Source organism: Neophocaena asiaeorientalis, unplaced genomic scaffold (genome assembly GCF_003031525.2).
Source record: "Neophocaena asiaeorientalis asiaeorientalis breed wild unplaced genomic scaffold, Neophocaena_asiaeorientalis_V1.1 scaffold171, whole genome shotgun sequence".
Classification (NCBI taxonomy): Eukaryota; Metazoa; Chordata; class Mammalia; order Artiodactyla; family Phocoenidae; genus Neophocaena; species Neophocaena asiaeorientalis.
In genome coordinates, this window is record NW_020174013.1 from 2,369,628 (window position 1) to 2,381,483 (window position 11,856).

The window sequence follows — 11,856 nt, forward strand, 5'->3', positions numbered from 1 at the left end:
GTATAGCTGATTCACTTTGTTATACAGCAGAAAGTAACACACCATTGTAAAGCAATTATACTCCAATAAAGATGTTTAAAAAATATATAAAAAAGATAAAATAAAATTAAAAGATTAGCTGTACAAATTAAAAGTTCTCCACTGCAAGCGCAGAGTTCTCTAACATACCTGCACAAAAACTCAGTAAACATGCGTGGTGGGAACTTCGATTTCAGTTCGATAAATGTCTCTCAGTTGTGTTCTCAAACGCGCCCACCCACTCCCCCCAGCATCACTGCGAAGGCCATCAGGGAGGTTGTCACACCTCTGAGATCTGAAAAGTCACGTGGGCCGCTCTGCCCAGCTGTAGGGCGCTCAGGGCTGCTGGTGAGCTTTGAACAAATCCTGGGATTATTTATAATTGAACATCAGTCTCCACGAGCCTCCAGAGCCATGAAGGAGTTTATTATTCTCCACCCCACAGGCTTCCCTCTGTCCTCTGGCCTCCCCCTCCGGCCTGACATCCTGCCGCACTCACAGCAGGCTCTCTGGCTTGCGGGGGCCTCAGGGCACCTGGGCTGGCCAGCGGCCACCTTCCCGCCGGATTGTTCCAGGAGTCCGGAATCGCAGACCACCCGGGACGCCCACACATACCCTTCCGACTGGGATGGGGCATCCAAGGATGAGAATGTCTAGCTGAGGCGGAAACTCCACAAGACTGACTTACTCCAGGTTTATCTCGGCGGGGCCTGCAGAGTCGTGACAGAAACGGACGCCGCTGGGAGGGCCTGGGTGGGAGCTCGCATCCCCTGGGCCTGGGCCTACCCAGCCCGTGAACATAGCAAGCTCTTAGGCCTGTAACGTGAATCATGCCCAGGCCAGGGGACTAGGAAAGTGAAACCATAAAGAACATTAGCCCTGGAGAGGCAGGTAAAGATCCTCTAAGAGGGTGAACGTAAAACTATTCTAAGCTGCAGAGCCCTTTCTTCAAAAGAATCTTACCAGAAAACCCAATGAGCAAAACGGATGAAACCCCAAGAAGAAAAGCCCTCCGCTTTCGCATCTATGGAGCCCAGGTGTTTTGATTTTATCTCCCTTCCATCTTGACCAGCTGGGGCCCCTGACATCTTGGAGCCCACCTACGGTGTGCCCTCAGAGACTCTAAAGCCAGGCCGGCAGGCAGCCTTCTCTTGCCCGTGCAGGAATGGTGTTTATGGAAAGCCGTGGAAGATGGGCACATTGATGAAAGCGTTAGAATGTTCTCTCTTGAGAGTGGTAGAAGCCCAGTACAAACAAGCTTAATTAAGATGCAGCTTCGTTGTAAAGATCCTGGAGCGTCCAGACACATGTCTGGGCTCTCAGTGCCTAGAATTGGGCCTCGACGCCAGGAAGACCCCTCTCTCTCCGCCTCCCCTCTCTCCCCGCCTCCCCTCTCTCTCCGCCTCCCCGCTCTCCTTACCTCTACTCAGCTTTATTACTCCGGTGAAGATGGATTTTCTCTGCGCGACTGAAAACATAGCCTGGGGGGCTCTAGATTCCCAAACATCCCTCCAACCTCCCTGAGTTAGGATGACTTCACCACTAGCTCTTAGAACGGGGCCTCCGATTGGCCCAGATTCTGCCATCCCTGAACCAATCACTGTGGCCCAAGGGATGGGTACATGCCTAAGCCCTGGCCAAGAGCGTGGAGTTCTGGGATTGGCAGCCCCTCAGAACCACGGGGAAGGGGGACTGGGAGAAATAGTTCCCCAAAGAAAGTGGGGGCCCCGTTAGGTTAATGATCGTGAACAGCCCAGATTCTCAACATTTGTGGCAAAGACTCTCTTGGAAACAGGGCCCTAACCCCAAGGAATGATCCCCATGAGTTGAACTTCAAGCATTAGAGACCGGGGCAAAGAGAGCCTTGCAGAGCCCCCGGGACCACCCACAGAGGGAGCCCTCTACCCTCTCTGCCCACACCACCAGAGCTAAACCCAAGCATTAGCTGGGAGCATGTGTGTTACTTTTCCATTTAAACTTAATTCAACTTGAAAGGACTCTTCATCATATCTTGTGCAAGTGAGCAAGGGAGAGTGTTGGTTCAGTGGTGCAATAAATAACCTCTCGTTACGAGACACACGATGCCTCAGTCCCTAAGCCCTTTGGTAACCATAATCTGATATTACAGAAGCTTTTCTTGTGAGACCAGAGATATCTGAGCCACTTCCCTTTTCAAACAACTTCAGCTAATGGCTTTCCATGCTATTAGTGGAAGGAGTCCAAGCTCTGTTTGATTTGTGGTCACTTGTTTGGATCCTGAAAGGGGAGGCTCAGATCTGCGAGCAGGAACGCTGCAGAGTTATACAATTCCTGTGGAGTTGGAGGAACCACTCGTTTGGAGAAACCTGACTCCTCTACAGAGATGAAAATATTTGTCAAGGTTTCTCACTCCCATGCCGGCCCCTTCCTCTCTCTGACAGCTCACTTCAGCCCTCTCTCTCTCTCTCTCCCTCCCCAATGCTCCTGATGCTGAGAATGTTTTCTTAGAAAGGAGGGGGCTCTTCTTGGATCCTACTACGCAATGCCAGAAGCCATTTAGGAAGTGATGCAGCCACCGTACCCTTAGGCAAATGTCAGTCCTGGGAGTGCGCCTAGAACTCTGCCTCTGAATTTCAAACTCCGGTCACTGTAGGGCAGGTAGAGTGGGAGCACAGCAGTGTGTGTGGCCATTAAACAGAGTTTCTCTTTCTAGTAGAAAGAGAGACGCCATTTTGTAAAGTTGCCTGACCACCTGCATGCTTCCGGGCTCACTCACAGGCCCATTTTAGGAGCGCTTGTTCCCACCTGATCTGAAAGAAGATGATAGTAGAACTTGATCCTGTACTAAGTACATTTCACAGGGCGGGAGGGAGAACACCAGTGGGACAGCATTTGTTTTGACATGAGAAACCTGGCTTCATTTTCTGAACCATAGCAGCCAGAGGTTATCTCAGGCCTGGAAGGGACTTTTTCTTTTTAATAAGCTTTTGATTTTGGAATAAATTTAGATTTACAGAAAAGTTGCAAATGTAGTGCCAACATTTCCCACCATATACCCTAAGCCCAGTGTCCACTAATGATAAAATCTTTCCTGACCGCGCTGCATTTGTCCAAGTTAAGAAATTAACATTGGTACCCTGACATCAGCTACACTCCAGACATTAGTCAGATTTCACCCATTTCTCCATTAACGTTCCAGAATCCCACATGGCATGCAGTCATCATGTCTTCTTCGTCTCTTCCAATCTGTGACCGTTTTTCTGTGTTTCCTTGTTTATCATGACCTTGACCATTGTGAAAATTACTGGTCAGGTATGTCATACACTGTCCCTCGATTCAGGTTGTCTGATATTGTCTCAGAATAGACTAAAATTATGGGTTTTGAGGAAGAGACCCAGAGGTGAAATACCTGGGAGGAATTTTTTTAAAGAACAGGTAGCTCAGAAGTTACAAACGAACCCGCCTTCAAATCAAATCATGTTTTGCTCGTTCTATCTGTATCTTTAAGAAATTTTCTGCCAATTTTGTGCCGAAGTTTTTCAATTTAGATTTTCAGCTTCTCTTAAAAAAATAGAAAGAGCTGGTGACTGCAGGCTTCCATGACGGTTAGAGGTGGGTGCCAGGAAGCTACGGCCCGCCGTGGGATGCGTCCTCTTCAGGCGCCATCAGTCCTGTGGCTTCCCCAGCTCTGAGCCTCAGCATCAGCTGCCATTGGTCATCATGTCCACGGTGTTGATTTTCTTACGGTAAAGAGGAGGCGTCTATGTTTCTACTACAGCAGAAATGAACCCAGATGGCCCCATGCTTCAAGAGAAAGAAGGCAAGAGCAAGAAACGTGGTGAGTCGAATCTCAAGGAAACTGCATGTTTCCTAATGACAGGAAAGGGTGTGAATGCACACCCTGAAAACTGCCTGTGATCCTCTGTGACTATCGTCACAGCCCTCACCACTCATTTGGCAGCAAAAAGCAGGGGTGTGGGTCAAGAGGGAAGCCAGGGCTTCCCTGGTGGCGCAGTGGTTGAGAGTCCGCCTGCCGATGCAGGGGACGCGGGTTCATGCCCCGGTCCGGGAAGATCCCACATGCCACGGAGCGGCTGGGCCCGTGAGCCATGGCCGCTGAGCCTGCGCGTCCGGAGCCTGTGCTCCGCAACGGGAGAGGCCACAACAGTGAGAGGCCCGCGTACCGCAAAAAAAAAAAGAGGGAAGCCAGTCAAAAGGGAAGTAGATATATGAAGGGAAAGGATGCTGCCCTGGGTTCCCTTCCCCAAGGTCAAATTCATGTCACTGCCCAGGGATGGCCCTGTTACCTACTGGACACGGCCATGCAGTAGGGTCTACGCAGCTGGGCCTACCCTGGGCAGGAATTTCCAGCACTGCCAATTCCACCTCAGAAGAGGTCCTGCTAGCAGAGAGAGGATCTTCCACATCTTTTGTACCCTCCCTAAACTATGGGCCTGCTGGAGGCACAGTGAGGGTCTGTCTGGTTATCCTCTACACCCCACCCTGCTGTCTGTGAGTCAGACATCCTCTGGCACATCATCTAGAGTTCTGAGCCCCAGCCTTTCCTGCCCCGACAGGTCCCCCAATCCCTCCTGCTTCTCCTCCTCCCCTTTCCTGTCCCACCCCGTCACCCCAGCCTTGAAAGGCTTTAGGATCTGAAGAGTGTGACCACACCAGGTGTTGAGGTGGTGACCAAACCAAGTCTCCAAGCGCTCCACTAATGTGCTGAGTCCTACCTGCTGCATCACCAAAGCAAACCTGGGGGGAGCAGGACCTTGAGTGAAAGGAGTGAGCACTGGACCAGGAGTCAGAGGATCTGGATCCAGTCTTGATTCCAGTGCTGTGCAGTGTTGGGCAAATCACCTAACCCCTCTGAGCCTGAGCTATCTCAGCTATCAAGTCCAGTGACATTTCTGTGATGTATAAATATTATCCAGGAACTTCCCTGGTAGTCCAGTGGTTAAGACTCTGTGCTCCCAATGCAGGGGGCCCGGGTTCGATCCCTGGCCAGGGACCTAGATCCTGCATGCCACAACTAAGAGCCCTCATGCCACAGCTAAAGATTCCACATGCCACAACTAAAAAAGATCTTGCATGCTGCAACTAAGACCCAGCGCAGCCAAATACATAAACAAACAAACAAATAAATAAAGATGATCGAGCCACAGAGTCAGTTTCATGACTTGTTTCCTTTGCTCTCAAGCCCAAGTTATACCTTTCTCTACATGTCCAGAGCAGCCCAACTTTCTCCACCAGTGCCCCAACCTCACATTCCCTGCACCCCTACTCCTAATAGAACTGCCTGAGGACAACATACTCAGATTGGAACATGGGGCCCAGCTCATACATGAGGACTTGCCTGAGGCAGGGGTAGGTCTGAGGGCTCTTTTGTGGCCCAGGACAGACCCTAAATCCCAGAGTTGACAGTGGGAGTGGTGTCTCCCTAAGCTGACTCAAAGATACTTCTCTCAGATGAGCAGAGAAGACTGAGCCATAGGCTTTAAAGATGTTCCAGAGAAATAAACCTTCATTGTTATCGCTAGAGCCGAGGCCCAATAGTTAGTGGCCAGATCAGGAGGCCTCCCAGGACTCTCCATGGACATGGGCTGCCTCTAAAGTGCCGGGAACTTACCAAACCAGGAGATGGCCAAGCTCACAATAGGCAAAAGGGCAAACAAATCATATGAGCAAAGTGACAAAACCAAGAGAGGGAGACAAAGCCCACTTTGGGACTGGCCAGTGGGATCCTGGTAAGAAAAGATTCCTCGTCCAGGAACTCGGATGGTGTTTGTCATAAGATTATGAAACACTGTGGAACTTGTTGTTCCTGTAATTTGTCTGCTTCAGAGGAGCTAATGTTTATTGATTTTCTTCTGTAAGAGGCAGAATCATCAATTTGGGTTGCCACTGTTGAAAGTTCTCAGGTTTCTGGAAGAAGCTTGAACAAAAAGAATTAGGCATCTCTATACTGGTTTTATTCTTAATCACAGAGGTTGCTATCGTGACAGGCTTCGCAGACATCCAAATCCTTATTCTTTTTCAAATTCTCAGAGGTTGAAAGTGTCAGAAGGAATGGACATTTGTGGAACACCGAACATGTGTCAGGCACTGAGCTGGGCCCCTTAACAATACCGCAGGAGGACTTCCCTGGTGGTCCAGTGGGTAAGAATCCGCACTCCCAATGCAGGGGGTCTGGGTTCGATCCCTGGTCGGGGGCCTAGATCCTGAGTGCCGCAACTAAGACTGGCACAGCCTAAATAAATAAATATTTAGGCACTCGGGATCTTCGCTGAGACATGTTTAGTTGCGGCATGCGGACTCTTAGATGCAGCATGCATGTGGGATCTAGTTCCCCAAACAGGGATCGAACCCAGGCCCCCTGCATTGGGAGTGCAGAGTCTTACCCACTGGACCGACCACCAGGGAAGTCCCAGTAAATAAATATTTTTAAAAAAAGCAAGACAGCAGGGAATTTAATCCGTGCAGGATCTCCAAAAATTATTATGATGCCTATTTCACTGAAGAGAAAATTGAATTGTAAAAAATTAAATAGCTTGCCCAAAGTTCCACAGATAAAATGGAGCCAAAGTGAGATTCTGACCCACGTCTGTGCGTCTCAAGTTCCTAATCTTTCCTTGGCTCATACCGCCTCTTTGTGACTGGTTTTTCTCTGACATTTTACATATTTTATTGTCCTACTGCGTTATTTGAAACTTCCAAAACAATACTAAATAACGATACAAGTGGTCAATGCTATTTGTTCCAGATTTTAAAATGGCTTCTCTGTTTCATAGTTTGATACAGTCATCAGCATGTCTAAAAAGTTTTATTCTATCCCTAACTTACATGGAATTTTTATTAGTAATTGTTGCTAGATTTTATCAAATGCTTTTACTTTCTACTGCTATAATAATACAGGTTTTTTCTCTTTCAATCTAACACAGTAAATTTTTTTGATGAATTTCCAAATTTGAAACTATCTTTATAAACATGGGCTTAATTTCCTTTCATTCTTTTTGTAACTTTCACTGGATTGTGCTTACTAATTTTTGTTTAGTATCTTAGCTTCTACATTCATACGTGAAATTTTCTAGTTTTCTTTTTCTATCCTCATCAAGTTTTAATATTGATATTACTTGGGAGCTATTTCCACCTGTTTCTCTGGCCTATGATGGTTTAAATAGTAACCTACAACAGTTTCATGGATGCTGGCACGAAACTCCTGGATCAGAGACAAAAGGCAGCTTGTTACTCACAGCAATAGCAGTAGTGACAGATCAGCATTTTGGTCCCAATTTCCTAAGGGCAATGTGAAGAGGACCAGATGACACCTGCACATGCAGTGGTTGGACTACAGGAGAGAAGAACCCTGGGTTTAAGGAACCTGATAATTTCACAATGGGCACTAAGCATACCTGCCATTTGCTCCATTGCGAGACACACTCTGTCTTCCAAGGTCATAAGTAACCTGCCCTTTATTCTGAAGGGAACCACCATCTCTACCTTCCACAGTCGTTCACCATCCAAACACCCTGGAAAAGATGGCCCAGTAGTTCACTCGCAAATGCACTAAAAGGTGAGAGACCCATGGAGGACTATATCCCAACAGTGGACAGCTGAGACCAAAAGGACAAAACATTAGTACTTGTTTATTCTTAGACAGTGGGCATGTGAAAGTCATTACATTCTTTTCTATATTTTTTAAACACCCCTTGCCAAAAAAAATAAATAAATAAATAAGGAAAGAAAGAAAGAAAGAAAAAGAAAAAGGAAGAAGAGCTTTCTCGTAATGGAATCACTACTTCAAGATTTGGTGAGTGTTCCAGCAGAATAAGGTGACTTCCCTTTAGGGACATTGCAGAATTCCTGAACTGGATGGGTGGGGCAGGGTAAGGCCCTTCTAATTCAAGGAATCTACAATATTAGGTCAACTTCGAAGGCATTTCAGAACTCCTTAACTATTCTTACTCAGTACCTCTGCATTTCATCATATTCATAGGTGAACAGGGACAGAAGATTGGAAATCTCACACACACACACACACAATTTCCAAATAACTCATGGCTGGGATTATCCACGTTTCTTAATCTCTTTAGTCTTTTCTTAATGAGGTCAGTGGGAGGGCTGTTATTTTTGCTCCTAAGGCACTGGTGTATGAAAAATGTCATGGTCACAGGAAAGTCAGTGGTGAACAAGATAAACGTGACCCTGTTCCACAGAACTTACTATGTACAGGAGAAGAGAAATAATTCAACAGAATAATAAGATTTGATTGGCTCTCAGATTCACTAGAAATTGATTTAGCCCTCTCCCCTCCCACCTCTACTCACCCACTGGCTCTCTAAGGAGCCTTTGCCAGAGGGAGTTGGCGTAGTTTTCCTGTGTTTGTCCCGTAGAAAGTAATAGAAGAGGAGGCCCAGGGAAACCATAGATTCATAAAAGATCCAGTAAGGTGCTGGTTGATTAAAGGTATCTGCTCAGGTAACTCTCTTCTCTTTAGCTCAGATTTTCCTTTTCATAGGAAATTCCAATGTCTAGCTTCACAGCTCAGTTGAATACTTATTGCTTTAAAGAACCCAGCAAACCTAACATACCATTAAAAAGTCCAAAATTAGGATATTCTCTCGACATCTTTGCCCAAAATGCAACACCCCACATCCTTGGTCCTCTCCTTTCTTCTGCCCCTCTGATGCCATTCTTGTGGCCATAACAGTATGTCAAACACACACACACACACACACACACACACACGTGCGCACGCGCATGCATCTGCTTTCTCTACATTTCTAACATTTCCTCTTAATTCACTCCAAAAGGATGTAGGAGTGGCTACTATTTCTGAAATAGGAATAGGATTAGCTAATGAGGATGGTCTTTTTACCCATCCTCTCAGCAAAAATCAAAACACAGCTACAGTTCAACTTAAGCAAATACTTAAATAAAAATTCAGATTTATTGAAAATATTAAATTGAATTAATGTTAAATCCATTGAATAGTCTTTATTTTTGAAAGCATTCAGAGTAGAATTCCTTTACTTAGCAAGCGTCCCTCACAGCTATTTCCCAAAAGTATTTACTCTGAAAGAGAAAATGTACCTGCAGTTTGGCTTTTTCCCAGATTTGATACCAGAGATACCGAAAGTCGGATAAGCAATGAGCAAAATGCAAAACCAGATTCTAGTTTCCTTCAAAAACTGAAGTGACAATTCTAATGGGCTGCCATCTAAAATGCTGGGCTGCCGCAAATGATTTTGAAAGATGGACTTTATCTGCCCCCTGCTGTATTCTGGGTAAATGACAGGACATCCTAATTTAGCAGCAGGAGACAGAGCCAGACGTGGTGTGTACTAGCACCCCTTACTAGAATAGAAAGAATAGAAAGGCTATGGCAAAAAGACCGTGCCTGGGCTTCACCACTGTGTCTCCAGAACGGAGTGTAGCTGGAATGTAGCAGGCATGACATTAATATGTGCCGAATGCCTGCACATACAGGAAAGGAAGCTGTGCTTACATACTCTGTTTGCATAAGCATAATACCAAGCGCGTATAGGCCCAAGGGGAAAAAAAGATATTTTGCAATTCTCTGTTCGTAAGTGTTTGAAATAAACTGGTGGCAACTGGGCATGACTGACGTCCTCTAATAATTCCACTGGGCTAAACAAAATAATAAACTGGAATATTCAGAGTTAACAACAAAGATCGATTTCCTAAATGTTGCTTACTGCCAAGAAATAAGTCTTTGAGAGCTTAGGATCTAAAAGCCACAAGGTTAAAAGACCATATTATTGGGCTTCCCTGGTGGCGCAGTGGTTGAGAGTCCGCCTGCCGATGCAGGGAACACGGGTTCATGCCCTGGTCCGGGAAGCTCCCACGTGCCGCGGAGCGGCTGGGCCCGTGAGCCATGGCCGCTGAGCCTGCGCGTCCGGAGCCTGTGCTCCGCAATGGGAGAGGCCACAACAGTGAGAGGCCCACGTACCACAAAAAAAAAAAAAAAAAAAGACCATATGATTATTTCCAAGATGGAGGACTGGTTGAGATATCATAAAATTCGCTGTGTTATCTCTTTCATCCCTTTCTCCAGAGACACCTGCTGCTACCAGCCCTCTAGTCATTATCCGTATATCTCTCAAACACTAGTGAAGGCAAGGACAAAAATAATAGGCATCTTCCTTAGTTGGGGGTGGATTTATTGAATACGAAAGAAGTCACGTTAGGGCTAAGATTTAGACATTTGATATACCTCCATACCTACCCTGAAGGTTAGGCTTCTCTGATGACTCAAAAAATCAGTGCATGCAGAACAGTTCTAAAGGGAAGATAATTAAGTGTCAATGGATGTGATATAGAAAATGTCGAAAGAGAAATGTTTCCACCAGGGGAATCTTACTACCAGTTGAGACTGGCACTTGGCCATTTCAGGTTCCTTGCACCACGCCACTAAACCAGCAAATAAGATGGGGTGCAGTGGGGAGTGCCGACCATTTCAGCTGAGGCCGTTGATCTTGGGTGTTAGGGAAAATAGGAGTGCTTCCTTAGACAGCACGGAGCAATGTTCACAAACTGAGGGGTCCTCCTTGTACCTCCCCACAGCGTGCTGCAAGTTAGCAGGACTAGAGCAACCTTAGAGAAGTAGAGGGCCACCAAGAACTCAGATGCTCAGGAATAAAGGTTAGGGTCACTCAGCCAGGTAAAGGCAGACCAAGTTGTGGCCGAGGGCAAAGGTAACATGGAGTGGGTAAATATCAGCTCTAGCCTTATATTTCCCCTTGCAGGTGAGTTACGTTATATAAGAATATATGTTAAATTTTTCCCCTCTCCCTTCCCCAGATATATAGTGTATATAGCCTCTGTGGATTTATTCTACAATTTATCCATGGCTAACAGGGCATTAAGAAAAGAGTGCGTTTAAATTAGAAGAATGAACATCAAAATTCTGAATATGGAGCTGAATGCAATCAACTGAAATTTGGGGCTTCCCCTTTTGAGGAAAGAGTAGCATATTTTGTATAAGGGATTGTTGCATTGTGTTCTGCAGGCTAGAGATTTAAGGATGGAGGGAGGGTGTACATTGATGTTGGGCCTCCAGAGGGTGACTGCGGTGGACATCTGTCCCTACCCGAATCTTTCAAACAGCTTCTTCTCGCTTGGATAATTCTCCAAGTATAAATCCTACCTCCCTCATCTGGAATAACTTTTTAAAAATACATTGAAATTTTGAAATTAACACAACAGGTGTGTTAGAGTCTACCAATCAGATATACATGTGTAAGACTTTGTTTTGAAAGTGAATTTTCTGAGAAAACAGAGAAGGTCCAGGCCAGCAAAGGCAGCCAGTTCTGAAGTCAAGTGGTGACGGGACTGTCTCCAGCGTCCACAGCAGAGTCCATGTGTTTTGGCTGGGCTCCGTTACATGGTCAAATCTGAGGTGTGGTTCTGAGAGTTGTTCCGAGAAGCTCAACCTAGCTTCTCCAGAAATTCCACAAATTTCTAATAGCCTTTGTGAATCCCTTCCCACGTAGACTAGCTAGAGAGGATTCTATCTTAGAACTAAGACGTCTGATTAGAATAGAAAAAAGTTAGTAGCTATATGCCCAAGGCAGTTTGCTTTGCCTCTCTCAGCCTCAGCTTTGTCATCCTTGAAAACTTTCAAGCACTGTTGTAAAGACCAGAAATAATACAAAATGTCTTATATGTAAAAAAACTCTATGGAGAACCGTACGGAGGTTCCTTAAAAAACTAAAAATAGAACTACCATGTGACCCAGCAATCCCACTCCCGTGCTTAAGTCAAAAAGACACATGCGGGCTTCCCTGGTGGCTCAGTGGTTGAGAGTCCGCCTGCCGATGCAGGGGACACGGG

General features: G+C 46.0%; 1 pseudogene; it reads left to right on the forward strand.

Annotated features, from left to right (window-relative positions):
• The first annotated feature begins 3,780 nt into the window (after nucleotides 1-3,780).
• LOC112405164 (DNA polymerase subunit gamma-1 pseudogene) overlaps nucleotides 3,781-11,856 on the forward strand; it is a 16,527-nt pseudogene continuing 8,451 nt past the window's right edge.